The sequence below is a fragment of the Anastrepha ludens genome, chromosome 2 (assembly GCF_028408465.1).
Source record: "Anastrepha ludens isolate Willacy chromosome 2, idAnaLude1.1, whole genome shotgun sequence".
Taxonomy (NCBI): Eukaryota; Metazoa; Arthropoda; class Insecta; order Diptera; family Tephritidae; genus Anastrepha; species Anastrepha ludens.
Genome location: NC_071498.1, coordinates 77,825,174 through 77,847,925, shown reverse-complemented (window position 1 = coordinate 77,847,925; position 22,752 = coordinate 77,825,174).

The following is a 22,752-nucleotide window of genomic DNA, read 5'->3' as shown; positions in this document are numbered from 1 at the left end:
ACACTTCGACTCGATTGGATGTTCGCAAGCAAATATGGATGTATATGTATGTAAATATAAATCAGGCGCGCGACCATAATTTTTTCGGAGGGGGCTTTTATTATAGATATTCTGCCAATACTTTGTTTATAAAAATTGAAAAAAAAACTTAAAAATAGACATACCTACATATATAGATATGTGCACATAAAATAAAAAAAGAAACTTCAGTGTTCTAAAAACTTAATATGGAACAGAAAATAAATCACTTTTTGTAATGAAAATAATTTAAGTCCTTTCATAATGGAACTAAAAAAGATATTTAGTCACATGAAAAAAATTATAAATGGATTTCTACTCATCGCTTGTTTTCCTATTAAGCCTTTATAGACGTAAGAATGCGCTGTCTTATTCAACCGCTTTTATGACTTCAAACTTCTTAAGTATATTATTAGTCGACGAAGTAATTCAACAGGTATTTCCTTCTCGAATTCTGTTATGGAAAGAGTTGTTAGAATAGTTAATAAATGACTTGAGACTATATTTTTGGAGAAGTTCAATGGATTTGAAAATTTGAAAACTCTTTTAGGCCTTTCTTTGAACTTCACATCGCAAATTATTGTATACCAAGAAATTTAATTTCATCTGAACTTCCTCAAACTTCTCACTTTAAAAGTATGAATTTTGTTTTTAATATAACCATAGCATTATCGTCAAGGCTCAAGATGCTTACAGAAAGTGTTTGAAATCCAAGAAGTACCTTCTGCTCAAATATGAACGAGACGTTATCAATAAATCGGTCCGCGGATGACATATGGCAAAAATAAATTTTTTGTTTTTTGGTAGGACTGTTATAAGCTTACATGGCAACTTTCAGCGTGATATGTCACATAGTTTGTTTTCTGTGCTACTGTAAACAAGTCAAGCTCGAGTATGTTCTTCGAAATCTCTTTTATGACTTCAATTGTCTCAAAATGTTTTCCACGGAGTGGCAACTTGAGCTTGGGAAACAGGAAAAAGTCACATGGAGCCATATCAGGCGAATACGCTTGCTGAACGATATTAACATTATTTTTGTTCAAATAATCGCGAACAAGACGTGATGTGTGAGCTGGTGCATTATCGTGATGCAAGAACCATGACTTGTTGCCCCACAATTCCTTCCTTTTAAGACGAATATTCTCGCGCAAACGCTTTAAAACGTCTAAATAATATTCAGCGTTAACCAATTTTGCGATTTGTGCGATTTTCAAGCACAATTTCCTTTACTTTTCCGATGTTTTCGTCGTTTACTGATGTTGCTGGACGACGTTCATGAGGCAAGTTTTCAACCGATGTACGGCCCTCTTTGAACGATTTTTACCACTGGAAAACACGTGCACGCGATAGAGCAGAGTCCCCATAGGTTGTCTGAAACATTTTTAAGGCGTCTGAAGCCGAAATTTTGTTGGAATAACAAAATTTCAAAGAAATTCTTTGTTCAACTTGAATTTCCATCGTTAAATTTGAAGAACACACTCGAGCTTGACTTGTTTACAGTAGCACAGAAAACAAACTATGCGACATATCACGCTGAAATTGGCCATGTAAGCTTATAACAGTCCTACCAAAACACAAAAAATTTATTTTTGCCATATGTCATCCGCGGACCGTTTTATTGATAACGTCTCGTTCATATTTGAGGAGAAGGTATCTCTTTATGCTTGAAAATTATATGCACATTTTAGATAGCGAATAAGCCATTGGAGGAATGTTATAGGCAGTGATATACGCCAATGGCCTTCAGCGCCTATTGTTCCAAAACTGTAAGTATATTTCTTTTTAAAATAAAGACATTTTTTAAATTACTTATCGTGCTAAGTATGATGGAAAATGGCAGGCAAATTTTTGACAAGGCTTAAACTTTAAATCCCCACTTGTTTGCGCGCGTAGCATATTTGTTCGCATATTCGAGTATGTATCTTTTGAGTGGCACTTTAGATTACTAAATGACATTTTTGCAAATTCATTAAGTGGAATTGTAGGAAATTTCGTGATGCTGTGCGGTGTATGTAAATACAAATAGACCCACCAATAACTCTCCCATAAAAGCATCAAGCATGAAATAGAATATTTGCGGGATAGGTAATCTTTTATTTAAGTCCGCATGGCGTCACCTTTAAGTTTAATTTCTCTATTTCTTTTTTATTGTGTCCTGATGTCGTTCATTAGTGAATATTCATGTGGCCTGGTACGAGGTACCTTTAAACAGCGGCTGCATATGGTATTCCCCGCCCTTTCCAACTTCAGTTTACAGGTAACACGGGTTCCAAGCAGACAAATATATTTGTACATACCTGCTGAACAAGTGACAATGATGAAGCTGACACTGCAATTTATGGCACAACAAATGCGATTGATGCACACTTAGTTAAGCGGTGAGTGGACGGACGCTGAATTAATTAAACGGGTACATGGGTAAACCAAAAGTTGGTCGGTGCGCTCACTGCGGCTAATGGAAGGCGGACACTCCAAGCAATGCCCGTTCCGTAACTGGTCAAAGGTTGTTGTTGCTTTTGGTGTTGCTGTTGCTGTTGCTGCTGCTGCATTTGTACGTCTTGTCTCTCTTAATTTATTGTAGTTTTGTTGTGTTTCAATTTACCTGCAGTTAAGGTTGCTATTGTTGTTGCAGAAACATAATCAAGATTTAAAATTTCAACCAACCAATAAAAACGTTTTAATTATCGCCTCACAATTCGTGTACACTTTGTGGTTTTTGTTATTGTACTAAATTTTGTTGCTTGGAAAAAATAACATAGATGTGAGTAACGAAATGAGTGAATGGTGCGTTTGTTTCTTTAATTAAGTTGCTTTGTGTTTCGCCGACTATCCCCATCAACCCGCTGATGATTTATTTCTGCGACGACTCACCGAATACCAATTCACGAAAATTTTGGTGACTGCGTACTTTGAGACTAAACAACAAATATTCTAAATTAAGAATATCAAATATGGCTAACCACTTTATTTGCTTAAAATGTTTCACTTAAATTCATGAACAAATTTTAAATGAAATGCTAACGCAAGAATTTTAGCTTACGAGTATTTAACTTCGTGTCGATTGAGTGAAAGGCAGCTTTATTAATAATACATAGTAAAAAAAAAAAAAAAAAAAATTGGCGCGTACACTTCTGTTAGGTGTTTGTCCGAGCTCCTCCTCCTATTTGTGGTGTGCGTCTTGATATTCTTCCACAAATGGAGGGACCTACAGTTTCAAGCCGACTCCGAACGGCAGATATTTTTATGAGGAACTTTTTCATGGCAGAAATACCCTCGGAGGTTTACCATTGCCTGCCGATAATGAATAGTACATAATTAAATAATCTTAACCAACAGAAATAAAAAATTATTTCGCGCAACTTCTAATAAATCCAATGCAAGGAAATAACAAAATAACTTTCCTATGTAAAGTTCTCTCTATAGAAAACTACTATATTTATGGAAGACTTTATTTTGCATACACAAATCAGATATGAAAGTTATGTTCGCAAAATATACCAGCTTTAAGTTGTAAGCTTTTTAACTCCATAAATTGAATGATTAAATGTCCTTAAAAAAATTTAGATGCATTTGTACGCATTTCCTTTTTGAACGGCGGAAACTTATTAGTGCTGACGTTTAGACAATTTTTGTTGTTTGACCTTCCGAAATGTAACATGACATCTAAACATTCCGCAGATTATATTAAAAAACCTCTGCTAAAAGTCCAATACCATATGAAGACCGCTAAACTAGACTATTACAACATCTTTTCCTTATCGAAAATTTTAACATGCATAACTGACGTAATACGAAATGCTATTTCGCAGTTTGATATCTCAGCATTGTCTCACAAGAAAAAATGGAACAAAGTTAAAGTAGTTATCCAGGCTTGAAGATATTGACCTTGAGCTTTGTTGATTGTTATAGCAATTGCCACCCAAACGAGCAACTGCAATCGCCTGAATACGAATGATATTTTAGGAGGGCATCCTCTCCCTTATATTTTTTTGTCACTCCGTCAGAAGATTTATAATTTTGCAAATGGCGTCGTATGTCAATCATATTTTACACTTGTGAACTAGACAACTCCAGCATCCAAACAGACAAGCAATGGAGCTCACAAAGTTCAAAACAAAGAACTCAACCAGTCAAAACCATTTATTTAATTAGTAAAAGGCTTATTCATAAAACAAAATTGGATGATTAATGCTGTATGGCCGAAGAATATCCTGCAGAAAGACTTTTGAAATACATACAAATACTGGTATGAGGATTCCTATTTACATATATTTCTGGCTTGATAATAAAAAAAATTAACATTGGTGGTTGAATGAGGTTTCATTGTTTTTCAAAATATTCCCCATGATGATCAATAAGCAATTTTCAAAATTCAGGCGTTTTTAAATTGTGTGGGATCCAACGCGAACACGCCTTTTCTAACGCAAGGTGATCGTGAAAAATTTTATTGATGTTCATTATACTAGTGCCCAGATATGTCTCAATCTTACGGCACTTCACATGACAATTTTGCTCAATCATAAGACAAAGTTCATTGTACGGTTTTAACCGTGTTAAAGAATAGTGCGGGCTATCCGTTTAATGATTTTAGTTCCTCGATGCATTATTTTCTTATTAATTCACGTCGAAAATAGTGAAAACTTTTGAATTATGAAAGGAGGTGAATTTTTAAATCCACTAGATGCAACACTCACACATCAAAACATCTCCCATTGCTAGAAGTGCTCAAGGCCAGAAATATAAATAACAACATTCGTACATCGATCTAATAAATCACTGCAATTGTCAATATCTCCATTCTTAGGTATGATTAGGCAAATGAAGCTGGCGGTTCTTTGGCATGTTTATATATACTATACATATATATTTATATAACTTATTCTTCTTAATTGGCGCGATAACCGCTTACGCGAATTTGGCCGAGTTTAACAAAGCGCGCCAGTCGTTTCTTTCTCGTGCTAACCGGCGCCAATTGGACACACCAAGTGAAGCCAAGTTCTTCTCCACCTGATCTTTCCAACGCAGAGGAGGCCTTCCTCTTCCTCTGCTACCACCAGCTGGTACCGCATCGAATACTTTCAAAGTCGGAGCGTTTGCATCCATTCGGACGACATGACCAAGCCAACGTAGCCGCGGGATCTTTATTCGCTGCGCTATGTCTATGTCGTCGTAAAGCTCATACAGCTCATCGTTCCATCGTCTGCGATATTCGCCGTTGCCAACGTGCAAAGGTCCAAAAATCTTACGCAGAATCTCTCTCTCAAACAGTCCAAGCGTCGCTTCATCGGATGTTGTCATCGTCCACGCTTCTGCCCCATACGTTAGGACGGGCATGATGAGAGTCTTGTAGAGTGTTAGTTTTGTTCGTCGAGAGAGGACTTTACTACTCAATTGCCTACTTAGTCCAAAGCAGCACTTGTTGACAAGAGAGATTCTACGTTGGATTTCAAGGCTGACATTGTTATCGGTAAATAAACGAAGTCTTTTACAACCTCGAAATTATAACTGTCTACAGTGACGTGGGTGCCGATACCCGAATGCGCCAATGCGCCGACTGTTTGTTTGATGACAGGAGGTACTTCGTTTTGTCCTCGTTCACCACCAGACCCATTCGCTTTGCCTCTTTATCCAGTTTGGAGAAGGCAGAACCAACAGCGCGGTTGCTAAGACCTATGATGTCAATATCATCGGCATACGTCAGCAATTGTAAGCTCTTATAAAATATTGTGCCTGAGCGATTAAGTTCTGCGGCTCGTACGATGCTCTCCAACATCAGGTTAAAGAAGTCAGACGACAGCGAGTCACCTTGCCTGAAACCTCGACAAACGGCTCGGAGAGGTCCTTCCCAATTCTGACGGCGTTGCTGGTGTTGAGCAACGTCATCTTGCAAAGCCGTATTAGTTTTGTGGGGATACCAAATTCAGACATCGCGGCATACAGATAACTCCTCTTCGTACTGTCGAATGCAGCTTTGAAATCGACGAAAAGATGGTGTGTGTCGATTTTCCTTTCGTGGGTATTTTCCAAGATTTGGCGTATTGTAGATATTTGGTCGATGGTAGACTTTCCAGGTCTAAAGCCACACTGATAAGCCTTTCACACAACACGCACGCTAGAACCTTATAGGCGATATTTAGAAGACTTATCCCGCGGTAATTGGCACAGATTGCAGGATCCCCCTTCTTATGGATTGGGCAGAGCACACTTAAATTCCAACCGGCAGGCATGCTTTCATCCGACCATATTTTGCATAGGAGCTGATTCATTCACCTTACCATAGCTCAGCCGGCAGTCCGTCGGCGCCTGCGGCTTTGTTGTTCTTTAGCCGCGTTATCGCTATTCTCACCTCGTCATGATCAGGTAGCGGAACGACAATTCCGTCGTCGACGCTTGGGGTATCGGGATCCTCACATTATCTGTGACATGAGCAGCTATCACTGTTTAACAGGTTCGAGAAGTGTTCCCTCCATAATTTAAGATTGCTCTGGATGTTAGTCCCCAGTTCGCCATCTTTGTTCTTACAGGTATTAAAACCTCTCTTTCATTTTTAGCTCTCCGTAGCGATCCCACATGGCTCGCGTTGCGCCCGATCGCTGCGTGGCTCTATAGGCGGCATCCTTTCTTTCTGCGGCGACATGACATTCCTCGTCGTACCAATTGTTTTTTCCGGCTCGCCGGAGTCCGATTTCTTCTTCGGCGGCGGTACGTAGAGAACGAGAAATGTTGCTCCATTGCTCGTGCATGCCTGTTTGTTGGGCAGTACTCTCTGAGAGCAGGAGTGAGAGTCGAGTGGCGAATTTTCTGGCTGTCTGTTGTGATTACCCGATGTTTCGTTGTGCAGACTGAATTTTCCGACTGTGGGACCAAAAATTCCCTCCTTGCCCACCCTGGCGTTGAAGCCGCCAAGCACGATTTTTATGTCGTGGCGGGGGCAGCGCTTATAGGAACGTTCCAAGCGCTCATAGAAAGAAAATTTGGTTGCATCGTCCTTCTCTTCCGTCTGGGCGTGGGCGCAAATAAGCGAGATATTAAAAAATCGTGCTTTGATGCGGATTATTGCGAAACGCTCGTCCACTGGAGTGAACGACAATACTTGGCGACGAAGTCTCTCTCCTACAACAAATCCGACACCGAATTTGCGCTCCTTTACATGACAGCTGTAGTAGACGTCGCTAAGTACTATGGTTTTCTTGCCTTGCCCCGTCCATCCCATCTCTTGGATGGCAGTGATGTCAGTCTTTACTCTCACGAGGACATCAACCAGCCAGGCAGAGGCACCTTCCCTCAAATCGTATTCCTTATTTCGTTTGCAGGGGTCGTCATCAGTAAAGGTAGTTCTCATCCGAGGCTTTGTTGCTATTTTCATTGGGGGGGCTTTTTAAGTAGAGGGTCCCAAGTCCCTAACCCAGCGCACAACCAACGTGGGCTAATCTCGGACGTTGTGAGCTGCTTGAACCATATGCAGAAGAATCGTCCTGGTCACTCACAAGTGAATGGCGATCAGTAACCTTCCCCACTTGCGTGGACTTCTACACATGGAACCATACTCCAAGATTTATATTTATGGTGGCGCAATTCGCCCCTATACCTAAATGTTGACAAGTGTAATGACAAATTTAAAAAAAATCGTGTTATGTGTATATAAGTATGTACGTCTTGCAGAATCTCTGGTACTATTATTCAGTCCTTTCATGGGATTAAAGGCTTAGGAGTCATCTTTGGTTTATCTTTTTTTCTTTAAAATCTTTTTGACTACATAATGTCTAAATCCTGTGCTACCTTGGACTTCATACCGTGATATTGCTCCAACTTTTCCGATCCTTGTACAAGGTGATGCAAAAATAACCTCCCTTTCGGAAGATTTATACTTTTTGCAAATGGCGTCGTACGTCAAAGTAGACAGCTTCAGTATAAAAACAGACAAGCAATGGAGCGCATAAAAGTATAAAGGCATAAAGGTCAAAATATATATTTTTTATTTAATAAAAAAAGATATTCAAAAACGAAATTGGACTATTTCGTTTATATCAAGTCCAAAACCTAATTATGGTTTTTACAGACCACTTATGAGCTAATATGAGCATTTCGAAAAATATTTTTCTGTTATTGTTTATCCTTTTGTTAGGATGTAAGTTAATTGCCCATAATAGGCATGCATCATTTGAGATACTTAACGCACTGCTGTCATAAAATTGCAGCCATAAACAATTTATTTTACTAAGTACAGAAGTTATTTCATCTATCCTGTGTTTGAAAATAATATCTTCTATTAGGAATCACCCCACTTGCAGAAAACAACAACGCAAAAAATTACGAGGTCATTTGCGCATATAAAAGAATATCAATATTCCACGGTCGACAAATACAATTATCCTGTAAAACAATTCTGGGTAAGTCACGTCTTCAAAGCAGACGAGGAGCCTAAAAAAACCCAACGTTACCGAAAACAGGTAAGCATCACTTATTGCACTGACAAAATGTCACCTTGAGTGGTGCATTCAGCAGTGCAAGTCTTAATACGCTGTGACCTTCAAAATTTAAAAAAATGTAATTGTCTTTTGTATGAGTACATTTCCAATGATAACACTTAGTGCGTTTATACAATTAAGCAACAACACCATACTTCCAGAATGCATCTAAATACACTTTATGTTTTTTACCACCTATTGTGTACTCATATACACTAATAATCGACAGCATAATCAGCAGAGCAAACCAAAGTCAAGTTGCATCGCATTGAATTCAACGCAGTCGAACTGTATGAAGCATAGTTCAGCTCAGTGCGATTAAAGTAGGGATAACTTAAGCCAATAACTTCAACGAAAAAGTGAACTGGGTATGGAGTGTAAATACAAGATTTTCCTTTACGAGTGTACTACGTTAAATGAATGTCGATATGTGTTCATCCTTCGTCCTTCTTTCAAAACGAATAAAAAAGTGAAGGCATAGAGGAAAACCATTTCACTTTTTCATGTTTATCCCAATGGAATTTTGAAGCCATTAACATGAATTGCATTTTTGGGAAATTATGCATATCTCACTCGGTACCGTTAATGTTTCGTAAATTCACATAAGGAAGCTATTATCACCTGAAATATAGCTGCCATTTTCGTGACCCATTCATTCATTGTAAGCAAATCTCGCTGCTGAGATAAGCAAAGCAGAATATGTGAGCTGACTTGAAAATACATTCGTGATTCACATTTAGTACAACTTTTCTACTTAAACTTGGCAAATGGATGATGCAATGAATAACATTGAAATTCAAGAAATTTTATAAATCTCGAAAATTACTAGTTAAATTCACGAAAGTTGTAAGAAAGCATACCACTTTCGTAATTGGCTCGATTTCTACCACAGAATAATACAGATGTTCATATGTATATACAGACCCAAGGGCTCTCGCCTAAGTAAGAGTGAGTAGTATTTTTCAAGCGGAAGTCTGTGCGCCTACTTCAACCTTGAACGCAACTATAATATAAGAACAGATGTATAGATATCTTCACCGATATCCAGGCAGCAATCAATTCTCTCAAGTCTTTTCAGTTTACATCAAAACTGGTCTCTTGATAAGCTGAATATCTTAGGCCAGAATATCCAGGTGGGTATCAAATGGGTATCCATTTGTGGGACAACATCAAGATGCACGCCACAAATAGGAGGAGGAGCTCGGCCAAACACCCAAAACGGATGTACGCGCCAATTATATATATATACCAATGGTATATATATTAGGCCGGGTCGATTTGTGGGGAGGCAAAAAAATCGCCTATTGCTCTGTGAAAATCATATTCTAGGGATCAAAATAAGAAACTTTGCCGAAGGAACCATACCTCTAAAACGAAGTCTGATGTCCCCCAATTTGGGTCGAACTTTTAGTGTCTTTTGTGGGGAGGCAAAAAAATCGCCCATTGCTCTGTGAAAATCATATTCTAGGGATCAAAATAAGAAACTTTGCCGAAGGAACCATACCTTTAAAACGAGTTCTGATGTCCCCCAATTTGGCTCGAACTTTTTAGTTTCTTTTCTCATGTAAAGGCCAAAAATGGTGATATTTTGAAATGATTGTATGTGGAACCCCCCAGGAGAGTTCCAGGGGGTGTGCCACTGGCATGGGTGGATCGGCCGTCCAAAGTTAGTGGGGGTCGGTTATACATTTGGACTCGATTGGAGCACTCTAAATGGGTCAAAGTGGGATTTTTCGTTCGACCCAAATTGGGGGACATCAGAATTCGTTTTAGAGGTATGGTTGCTTCGGCAAAGCTTCTTATTTTGATCCCTAGAGTACGATTTTCACAGAGCAATGAGCGATTTTTAAATCGACCCGCCCTAATATATATATATCAAATGGGATCTATGGCACATAGGAATTACTGGGCACGAAATGACAAATAAATTAGCCAGGAAATGGGCGGCCTCTCCGTGTATAGCCTCCGGCCATTTTGTGACTGAACCTTCTTGTTTTTGTCCTGTTTCACTTGGGGTCAGCGGTCCTAGTTCGTAATCGCCAGAGTTTTCGATTTTGGCTCGTCTCGGTGTATGCATTCGCACGTTTCATGTGGCTTTCTGTAGTATCCGCTTCGTTCATATATGTTGGGAACGCCCTGTCTTCGTCGGTACTACTGTGGGAAAAAAGTAAGGTATTTGTCAAACTTGGCGGGATTAAAATTTCGCTCTAGTTTTTTTTCATGAGTTAGCAGCACTGTTAATAACATCTGGGCCAACTTTCATGTGAATGTCATTATAAGTAATATATTAACGCTTGTGTTTACCAAACGACCAAGAGTGCATTTTTCGATTTTTACAATGTCTGATTTGATTGAGCAGAGAAGTGCCATCAAATTTTGTTTGCGGAATGAAATTTCGGCTGCGGAAACGTTTAGCATGTTGCAGAAGGCATTTGGTGATTCGACCATGTCGCAGAAAAATGTTTATAAGTGGTACAAAGGCCAAAGAGGGTCAAGAACGTGTTGATGACTTGGAGCGCTCCGGACGATCATCGACGTCAACAGATGACCAACACGTCAATAAAGTGAAGGAGTTAGTGCTCAAAAATCGTCGGTTGACTGTTAAAGACCTTACTGATATGATCGGAATATCAGAATGATCTGTGAAAACCATTTTGAAAGACCATTTGGGCCTACGAAAAGTCAAATCTCGTTTGGTACCGAGAACTCTCAATTTCTTGGAAAAAGGTCGTCGCGTTGATGTGTGTGAAACAATGCTTTCCGACTATCAGGACAAGCTCAAATGCATCATTACGGGAGATGAGACTTGGATTTATGCTTACGACCCTGAAACAACCGACCAATCAAGCGAATATCGTGCTAAAGGCGAGGCCAGACCGAAAAGAGCACGTCAAAGTCGTTCAAAAATAAAGGTCATGATGACAGTTTTTTCGATTTTCGTGGTGTGGTGCACTATGAATTCCTTCCACCTGGCCAAACTGTTAATAAGAAATATTATTTGAGCGTTATGCGTCGTTTACGTGAAGCAATTCGTCTAAAGAGACCAGAATTATGGGCCAACAACTATTGGTTTTTGCATCACGATAATGCACCGTCTCACACTGCACTCGTTCTTCGTGACCATTTCGCCAAAAATTCCACGCATATCGTTCCGCAACCACCGTATTCGCCTGATTTGGCTCCGTGTGTGACTTCTCAAGAGACACGGGGAACGCGTTTCGAGTCTATTGAGGAGATAAAAGCTGAATCGAAGAAGGTGCTGATGGCTACCGGAAATGGACTATTTGACATGTTTCGGGGATTGGAAAAATCGTTGGCATAAGTGTATTTCATCGAGAGGGGATTATTTTGAAGGGGATGAAATTGATTTACAAGAATAAATAAAGATTTTTCACTATACAACCAAATTCACCTTACTTTTTGCCCACAGTACTACTCGTGTATAAGCGACGGTAATTGGTAGTTTAGCTGCATGGAAGTTAGTTAGCGTTGCTGGTAAATATCTTTATTTTCAATCTATGCTATTTGCCTATCATGACCAAGTGCTACTTATTTAGTAGAATTTGATGATCCGAGTAATTTGTTTGCATTGCTTACTGAAAATTATGAAAACTATCATTATGTGGAAGATTTCATTAATCCTGATGCTGCTGGTATTAATTGTGCACGAATAGTCATACTTCTGAAGATGTTACCTCTATTCCAAGTTTATGATATAAAAGGCCGATATGTGAGCATAAATGGATGTAATACCTTCGAGCACTTGTACGCGTGGGTATAAAATCTTTAGAATTATTTGCTTAGAATAAGAAATATTTTTTACATAGCGACTAAAATCAACAAGTATTTTATGCCTAAATGTACACTGAAAAGTGAAAGTGTCACCCTTTCAGATAAGCAACACATTTAACTTAAAGGTTTTTATGTTGTGAAAACCATTTCGCTATTATTACAAAAAATAAAAATTATTTTAATAACATTCAAACAAACATATATCTCTATACATACATTCAAATGCAGATATTTATATAAACGCATATCCTCACACTTACATCTGGCAAATAGCAACCAAACGTTTGGCCACCAATGCGTTGATTGTGCGACTAAACTAACCCCGTTTGTTGTTGGCCAGCGAATATTCATTCGATCTGCACCGAAATTGAACCAATTCACATAACGACCAATAAGAAACATTTTCCACCGGCAACAAGAACAACGCAAGTAGCGAAAGCTCATAGTTGAAAATAAACACATTGAAAGTGCATCTTAAGCTCCATTTGAGCGAATGCCGCATGTCTTATGCCCCCACGTTAACTGTTTTAAAAATAAAAAAATAAAATGTCCTACACATCTTGGCTATTCTTTCTCTCCACATGTCAGTTCAACGGTGGTCACATTCTTTCCGATGCTTTGCAATGATGATACCGACGCTGCTACTTCTCTCCTAACACTGTGTCGCTGCCGACGCTTTTGTTGCTTCTGTTGCCATTTCTATAACTATAACCATTCTCATAATGTTTTGACTATCTCCGTCTAAACGCACGTAAAGGCGACACTAAAATCAATATCAGTGGCATTTATGTACAAGTACGTATACACACATACAACCAAAGGTGCCATCTGAGTGTAGTGTGCCAAAAGATGCTGTACACCTACACGCCACTCACTTCACACATCTGTATTTTTTATTTTTTTCTATAAATCCTTTTGGCGCTCACGTTCTTTGGCTGTTTCTTTCGAAAATGGCCAAGCGGTTGCCATGCTGAAGAAACATTCCGACTACAAACGGTGGGCGGTGATGCACATGCGCCTCGAGCTGGCGAATTCGTTTGTGCCTGCCGAGAAAAGGTGAAAAAGAACAAGCAAACAGCAAAAATCTCAGCTAAAAGTGTATAGGACAAATTTTAATATTGCAAAAATAAGCTTCCTTTTTTCAATTCTATTAATTATTTTTGTATTTATCAATTTTATTCGAGAAATAGGGAAACTCCACACATTTTTTTAGTATACAATTTTGCAAGTTTGAAGTTGCTAAATAACTCCATTGATCTTTTATAATAATTTTCCCTGACGTGCAACAAATGAAACAAATTCGGTCATTCGTTATATGGGGAAAAAACAGTCAAAGTTGGTCAAAATTTTGATGTGATCTCATTTTTGGCGGGGTGTACGTATAATATTTTAATTATGATAATGCCTACACTTCATAGGACCTGGTATACAAAATTCATAGGGATGGCCGAGTAAACAAACATTTATTAATTACAGTTTATTACTCTAAAATTCCTACTACGAGGGGTGCCTTTTATATGTCGCGATAAGAGAAAAAAAAAACAAATTTTAACCATCGAAAATCACTTTGTTGTTTTTCAAAATATTCTCCATGAAGATCTATACACTTTTGCATGCGCTTGAACCAATTTTCGAAGCACTTTTGCCACTCTGAATGAGGTACCTCCAAAACATGCATTCTGAATGCCCCAACCGCTTCTTCAGGTGTCGAAAAACGTTGACCTCTCAGTTTGTTTTATACGTACGGGAATAAAAAGAAGTCATTCGGTGCCAAGTCAGAACTATACGGCGGATGACCCATTAATTCGATGTTTTGGGTACTCAAAACTGCAGTTGTTTGAGCCGATGTGTGAGAGCTCGCATTGTCCTGGTGAAGAGTGATCCGTCTTTGGCGATTGGTTTTCCTCATTTCTTGGAAGACAACTGGCAAGCAAATGGTTGTATACCACTTAAAATTTACTGTTCTGCGTTGTTCTAGTGGTACGGTTGTGACATGCCCAGTTTTTCTGAAAAAACAGGCGACCATTTGCTTGGAGGTGCTTCGTGCGCGAAAAACTTTTGTTGGATTTGGCTCATCTTGAAACACCCATACAGTCGACTGCTGTTTACTTTCGGGCTCATACGCATAAATCCATGATTCATCACCTGTCACGATGTCATAGACGTGTTTCGAAGCCCCGCGATCGTATTTTTTGAGCATTTCCTTCGACCAATCGACACGAGCCTTTTTTTGAGCGATTGACAAATTGTGTGGGATCCAACGCGAACAAAATTTTTTTGACAGTCAAATGTTTATGCAATATTGAATGTATGCTGGTCCCATTAATGCCTAAGATTGTCTCAATCTCACGATAGGTCACATGACGATCTTGCAATATCAGTTCGCGCACAGCATCACTGGTTTTCGGAACAACAACTGATTTTGGACGACCTTCATTAGCATCAAGCATAGCTGGTGACAGTCATCTTTGTGTCCTCGGTGATTTTAATTTATGTCGCCTGAGTTGGTCCCCACTTAGAAACTCGGCTGCTTTTATGGCTTCTAACGTAAATTCTTCAGCCGAAATGCATGTCATTGATAGCTTTTTAAGCATTGATTTGTCACAAATTAATGGTTTTTATAATAGCCTTAATAGAATCCTAGATCTAGTGTTTATTTCAAATAACATCAACTACACGTTGTCGGAAGGCATTGCTCCCATATCTTTAACTGATAAACATCATGTTCCTCTTTCTCTTGAGTTGGAATTTTATGAGTTTTCTGAGGTATCCGATGAGCCTAACATCAAATTTAATTACAACTCATGCGACTTCACAATTTTTAATGAAATTTTATTAAGTATTGACTGGGATAATGCCTTCCTCGACAATGATGTTACCTCCTGTTTTCATTTTTTTAAGACTAAGGTTTCTGAGCTGTGTTTGAAGCACATTCCTATTTATCATAAGAAAGTATATAAGACACCTTGGCATACCAAACGGCTTAGGCTTCTAAAGAATCTAAACAACAAATTTTCTAAACTGTATAAAAGGTCTGGAGACCCAATGCACTACTCAAAATTTCAATGCCATTTAAAAGAGTTTAACTGTTTGAACAAGTTCTTATATAGAAATTACATCTTGAATTTCGAAAACAATATTATTTCGGATCCGAAGGCCTTTTGGCAATTCATCAAATCAAAAAAGTCTTGCTCAATGGTGCCAAACAATGTTTTTTATAATGGTAAATATGCAAATTCTGCCATAGAATCTGCCAATTTATTTGCCGACTTTTTTTGCTCTAACTTTGAACCCGACTTAGACTTCGATTCTAGTTTGCCCTCTAACAGTTTTTCACCTCTCAATTTTGGGACCTTGTGCCTATCTGTTACCGATGTCGTCAAGGGTATTATGAAGCTCAAGTCTACAACGAAAACTGATTCGGATGGCCTTTCGGGCATTTTGCTGAAAAACTGCTTGTGTCTCGCTGAGCCTCTTACAATTATATTTAATAAATCGTTATCCTCCGGTATCTTTGTTGACGATTGGAAATTTACTTCCGTTACGCCTATATTTAAGAGTGGAAATAAAAACGATGTTAGCAATTACAGACCGATTTCGAAGCTTTCGTCTGTCTCAAAACTTTTTGAGATAACAGTAAATGATAAGTTATATTTTGCTGTCAAAGGCCTAATATCTACCAACCAGCATGGTTTCGTTGCAAGTCGCTCCACTGTCACTAATTTATCTATTTTCAATGGTTACTGCATTTCAGCCTTCCAGAACAGATCCCAAGTTGATACAATTTATACAGACTTCTCTAAAGCGTTTGACAAAGTATCGCACCGAATACTCTTGTCGAAGCTTGCATCATTGGGTATACACTCCACGTTTTTGTCGTGGATCAAATCATATTTGTCCAACAGGCACTGCGTTGTAGCCGTTGATAATACGACATCTCGTGCATTTATTGCGTCCTCTGGTGTCCCACAGGGAAGTATTCTAGGACCCCTTCTCTTCATACTTTTTATTAACGATATTGGTTCTTGCTTTTCGTTTGCAGAACACTTGTTGTATGCTGATGATCTAAAAATATTTGCGGTGATTAACAGTCTTAGTGACTCTGAAAAGTTGCAAGCTGACTTGCACAATGTTCGGAATTGGTGCTATTTAAACCGTTTGTCACTAAATATTAGCAAATGCTTTCACGTAAAATATGCTAAATCAAACAATACTTTGCATACTTCGTATAGTATTGCTGGCTTCCCTTTGCAATCCGTTGAGGAAATTAAAGACTTAGGCGTTATTTTCGACTCTAAGCTGATTTTCACCAGCCATGTTAACCACGTCATAAGACGATCATATGCGATGCTAGCATTCGTACGCCGAAATTGTTCTGCATTTACTAACCCATACACTCTCAAAACATTGTATTGTGCTTTTGTTAGATCAAGATTAGAGTATGCCGCTATTATTTGGAGACCGTACCAAATAGGTCTGTCTAATCGGATTGAGAGAGTTCAGAAAGTATTTCTTCGTTTTGCGCTCCGATCTTTAAACTTTTCTGAACCTGTACCATCGTACCGCTCTCGATGTTTATTGATTGACTTAAAACCTCTTGATAGCAGACGATCTATTCTATCGTGCTCATTTATTATTCGTATCATTTCTGGATCTATTGATTGTCCTTCTCTTTTAAGTAAAATTCAATTTAATATACCCAATATGAGGCTCCGACAGTACGAAACCTTTAAAATTGGCTTCTCGAGAACCAACTATGGGGTGAATGCTCCGATTCCTAGGGCATGTGCAGATTTAAATATGTTTTTCAATTCTTCCGATGCTGATTTTACGTGGCCGTATGGGATCTTAGTCAATCATCTTAAATCGTTCTTTTCTTAGTAACTACTAAACTATTGTACATTAGCTTAATATAGTCTGTAAGAATGTATCCATTTAAAGACAATAAATAAATAAATAAATAAATTCGTCTTGGAGTGAACTACGACCACGATTGAATTCACCATACCATCGATAAACACTGGTCCTTGATGAAGCTTCATCGCCAAAAAATGAATTAAGTTCATCCATGCAATGTTGCTGAGTTAATCCACGTCGAAAGTTGTAAAAAATAATCGCACGAAAATGTTCACGATTTAATTCCATTTTTGGACCGAGATGAATCTTTTAAGTTACTGTAAACAACACAAATAGCGCTGGTATTTGAAAACGTTCTGAGTACGTGAAAGCCAAAAAATGTCAAACTGTGCGATACAGCTGTCAGTTGCCAGATTGAAACACCAGGGTTGCCAAATCTCAACATATAAAAGGCACCCCTCGTATACGGAGGAATCCTGATAATTCGCAATGACAAAGGATTCGGAATATTTTACGAATTAAAGAGGTTTTTGAATGAGATTAAAAATTTAGCGAAGTCGAATTAGGAAAATTACAACGCGGAGGTGTTTACATTATAAACTCTCTGTTTTGTAAAATTGAAGTGAGATTCGATGAAGCAAAATATAAATATCTTTCTACCAGTTCAGATTTTTCGCACCATTCCTAATAGCAGAAATTATCTTTGGTTTTGAAACACTGATAAAGATTTATGCGTAGGTTTTTATGTCAATTTATTTATTTTTTGAAATAAAACTGAATAGAAATTTCCTTTTCTTTACGAAATACAAGAGGTTGTCAACAACCAATTAAGATTTGTAAGAGATTCAATATAATTTGCGTTGTCAAAAAAGTACGAATTAACGAGGTAACCAAAATGTATGGAAATATTGCGCAATAAATCTGTTTTTCCGAGGGACCAATTATTAAGATTTTCGAATTAATGATGTAGTAATTATCGCGATTCCTCTGTACTTAAATTCAGTTAAGAATCTTTTCACGGTCTTAGCCAGATAACTACCCCAAGCTCTCTCTAGATAAACAAAACTCACACAGTATTAGTTTCGCGTATTCAATGATGGAAAAGCTTGAGGGCTGACAATATTTGATGACGTGGTTTTTGGAGTCTTGGAGGAAAAGGTTCTGCGGCCTATTTATGGCTTCTCATAGACGATGGAACGATTAGCTATATAAGTAGCGAATAGATAACCAGCAGATCTCCGCAAAGCAAATGTAGTCCTTTTTTTAATGAAATTGCATGGTCTATCAAAATGAATCAGTTTTTCTAGGACCTAAATTATATTCTAATTGTGTAGCTGGTGCGGAGTGCAGCATATACATATTTACATATGTATATCAGTATATAAATATTATATTAATATTAATACGAATGAGTGTCATGAAATTTTTGTATACTTTATTGCCAGCAATATCTCGATTTTTATACCCGTGTACTTGTGCATAAGTGTACGTTTGCTCACATAACTGTTGTATGTAACAGGAGGAAATCGAGATAGATATAGATATGTACATACTCGTATATACCAAAATGCTCAGAATGATGAGAGGGGTCAATTGAGTTATCCGTCAGACCGCGTGCACTCAAAAATTGATATATTTAAAAACTTAAACTTGGAACTCATATGCCTCTTTATCCTAGGTAGTTTACCAACGCTAAAAAGGAAACCAATGATATATCCTTTATGAGTAAACCAAAAGTACTCATATTTGGTACAAACAAATAAGCCAAGAACTAATACATCACAAGTGAAATTTTGAAAAATTGGTGTTGACACACCCACGTATGTGTAAATGCATAAATATTATTTAGATCGGATAAAAACCACGCCCACTTTATATATTTTGAGACTAAATTTTCGTCCGTCCGTACGATGCTACAAGCTATAACTCTTATTCTCTATGAGTTTTTTTATTCCAAGATTCCTGCCAGCCCAAATAAATTGCTAAAATGTGCGCTGGTATATAAAGTTCTTTCCGTACCGAATTCAGCTCTTGCTTACTTTTAAATTTAATTTTAGCTTATTTTACCTCCCAATAACTTAATCTAACACCCATTCCCACTTTACGGTACAATTGATGCGGAGAGCTGATATCAGTTTTGTTTATCCGCGATGTTGTCGCTTGCAGTGGTATAAAATTTATAAATTTTTTTGCTGAGAAAAAATTAACTTTAAAGGTTATTTGCACATAGAGACCAAATAGCAATGTATGTATAAGAAGAAAGTTATGTTACCAATATCGGAACAGTAGAGCATCTATTTATCCTGCATGTGCCATTAAATTGTGAATATTAAAATATCAAGGTGCCCAGTGCAGTCCCTTGGAATATTTATTAGAAAGGTGAAACATTTTCTGATTTTATTTATTATGTTATTTGTTTCTAAATGTATAAAAAACAGGTAAGGAAGTTCTTGATTTGGTCCAGACTAAACTTTACATACCCGCCTACATATTATATATATATATATATATGGCCCGTACACCCTTGTTTGGGTGTTTGGCCGAGCTCCTCCTCCTATTGTCGTGTGTGTCTTGATGTTGTTCCAGAAATGGAGGGACCTACAGTTTCAAACTGATTCCGAATGGTAGATATTTTTATGAGGAGCTTTTTCATGGCAGAAACATACTCGGAGAATTGCCATTGCCTGCCGAGGGGCGACCGCTATTAGAAAAAACTTTTTCATCAGTTTGGTATTTCACCGAGATTTGAACTTACGTCCTCTCTGTGAATTCCGAATGGTAGTCACGCACCAACCCATTCGGTGGCGCCTAAATATTAGTAAAATTTAATTCGGGTTGGCTGTCAGTTTTTGGAATCAAACAAACTCATATGAATACTTTCAGAGCCGGAGCGTTTGTGTCCATTCGGACGACATGACCCAGCCAACGTAGCCGCTGGATCTTTATTCGCTGCGCTATGTCTATGTCGTCGTAAAGCTCATACAGCTCATCGTTCCATCGTCTGCAATATTCGCCGTTGCCAATGTACAATGGTACAAAAATCTTACGCAGAATCTTTCTCTCACACACTCCAAGCGTCACTTCATCGGATGTTGCCATCGTCCACGCTTTTGCGCCATACGTTAGGACGGGCATAATGAGAGCCTTGTAGAGTGTTTGATAACAGGAGGTACTTCGTTTTGTCCTCGTTCACCACCAGACTTATTCGCTTTGCCTCTTATCCAGTTTGGAGAAGGTAGAACCAACGGCGCGGTTGTTAAGGCCGATGATGTCAATATCATCGGCATACGCCAGCAATTATACGCTCTTATAAAATATTGTACCTGAGCGATTAAGTTCTGCGTAAGCATTATGATAGCTGAATGGTCACTGTACGTTTAGCCCTCACTCACCCTCCATTTGATCTTTTGAGCAAGGGAATCATTTGCCAAGGTAATATCTACATATAACTGACCCCATTCCTATCTTACGGTAGGTGTCCCACTATTTAGAACAGTAATGTGGAGGGGAGCGAATGCTTGAAGAAGAATCTCTTTGCACGCCGGCTGCCCCATTCGGTTACCCAGGCGCTGAAATTGCCTGCTATTATTAAAGGCGATTTCGAACTAGATTTCAGTACAATGTTTTGAAGAAGCTGTTCGTACTGTACTGTTGTCAGACTGGGTCTTGTGTAGCAACTGACGAAATTGATTCCATTTATTTTGGATCGCGCGAACTCTTCACCAATACTATGATTATCTTCGAAAGCGAACCCTCCACAAAGCCAGATAGCCGCGCAGTTTTTCCTGTCGGAGGCCCATGTGCTGTGGTTTTCATACTTGTAGGGCTCACTTACAATGGCAATATCTGCTATAATTTCTTAAACTATTTGTGATAATAAGTCTTGGGCGTCCTCACAGATTTATCTAAGCAATTCTCTTTTACTTTTATTTGTTAGAGCTCTCCTGAATGAAGGGCACCTATAGCTCTCGGTATAATGGTTGATGTTCTCCCTTCTGTCGGTCTCGCAGAGTACGCATTTCGGGCTATTTTGACCATCAACACCACATTTCCTGCACTGCTTAGATCTATCGGATGCACAAGCAAAGTTGCGTGACACGTGACCGTGTTCTCGTCATCTATAGCATTTTTGTAACGAGACACGTTCTAGTAAGCGACAGACGATTTCCTTTCAGAGCTGGCAGGCTAACGGTGGCCATTTGAGTGCCCGCATAAGTTGCTCGGAGTCCAGTTATATCTGCAACTCTACATCGTCAAAACCAGGCAAAGATTTAAACGTCTTCCTTGGAAGTCACTTCATCGATGTCCTTGCGTTTTATTGCGATACGATGGGTAAGCGCCTTCACTGTTGCTTCGCTACCTGAAGTGGGCCCCACGATAGTTTCGAAATCAGTAGATTTTTGTCACGATTTCACCAGTTCGATTAAGAGATCGCCTTTTGGGCTCGCCTTATTTTCGGTACTGATTCAGCGAAATACTTGAATTTTTCGTCGCTTTTCATTTATTTAAAATATCAGCGTAAGAACTATTACCCTTTTTCAATTATTATGGCGTCGGGTCTACTCTTCCCGTACTTTTATTAATATTTTGTTTGGCCTTTTTGGGGTTTTTGTTTTTTACCAGTGTCCACTCATGAACCTTTCCCACCGGTTGCATTTTTCCCACTGCTTCGGCTTTTTTCGTTTTACTTCTCGGTCTTTTGACGTCTAATCTCTGTTGTAATTCTTGGCCTGGGAGACGTTTGTGTGCTACTCTCATGGCAGGGTATCTCGCTTGAGTTGCAACGACACATTTCTGCGGCAGCCCGGTGGTAGAGGGATTTTATGCTAAATATAGCGTCCCTCGTAGGTTGATGACGCTTTCCCTCGTTTTCGTTAATGCATATGAACTTCGGTGCTACCAATGTTAGAGGAAAATATGTGGATTATTTTCAAATGCCTGAATCTTCTATGAACGAGTCCTACCAATTCTGGCGGCAACAATACCCGTGAAATACCTGATGAAATATTGGTGAGATGCTGCAAATAATAATAAATAATAAAAATACAGAAAATATCTATATGTTTATTGTCCACTAAGGATTTGAAAAAGCTAATGCTATAAAAAATAAGCTAGCTAAAGAATAACTCAAGCATTTTTTTCTATTTTCCATTTTCTCATTATCACACTAACTGTGAATTTATTGCATAATGACAAGCAGTTGTAGATAAGGAAACTTTCTTTTAAGTTTTTAATATATGTTTTGTTCAATCTTCGAAGTCAAGTCAGTTGTAAGCCTTTTGGGAATAACAAAAATGCGCTTAACTCAAAATAATTTTACAATAAATTTCTTTTGGAGGGTAGAATGTGGGATCGGTGTTTTCTACTCGTATGAGTCCAGTATTTCTCTTTTATTATACCTATGCGCTAACTTACTGTCTTGGAATTCGAAGAAGCCAGCGGAAATTGACAGGCAAACACAGGTAGAACTAAAAATAAATTAAATTTATTACACTAAATGAATAAGTAAATAAAGAAATAATTCAAAAAGGTGGTACGAAGGAAAAGCAATAAAGGGATTCGGAATGAAGTTGTGTCACAGAGCAGCTGTCGCAGCACGAACTGAATTAGCGATGGT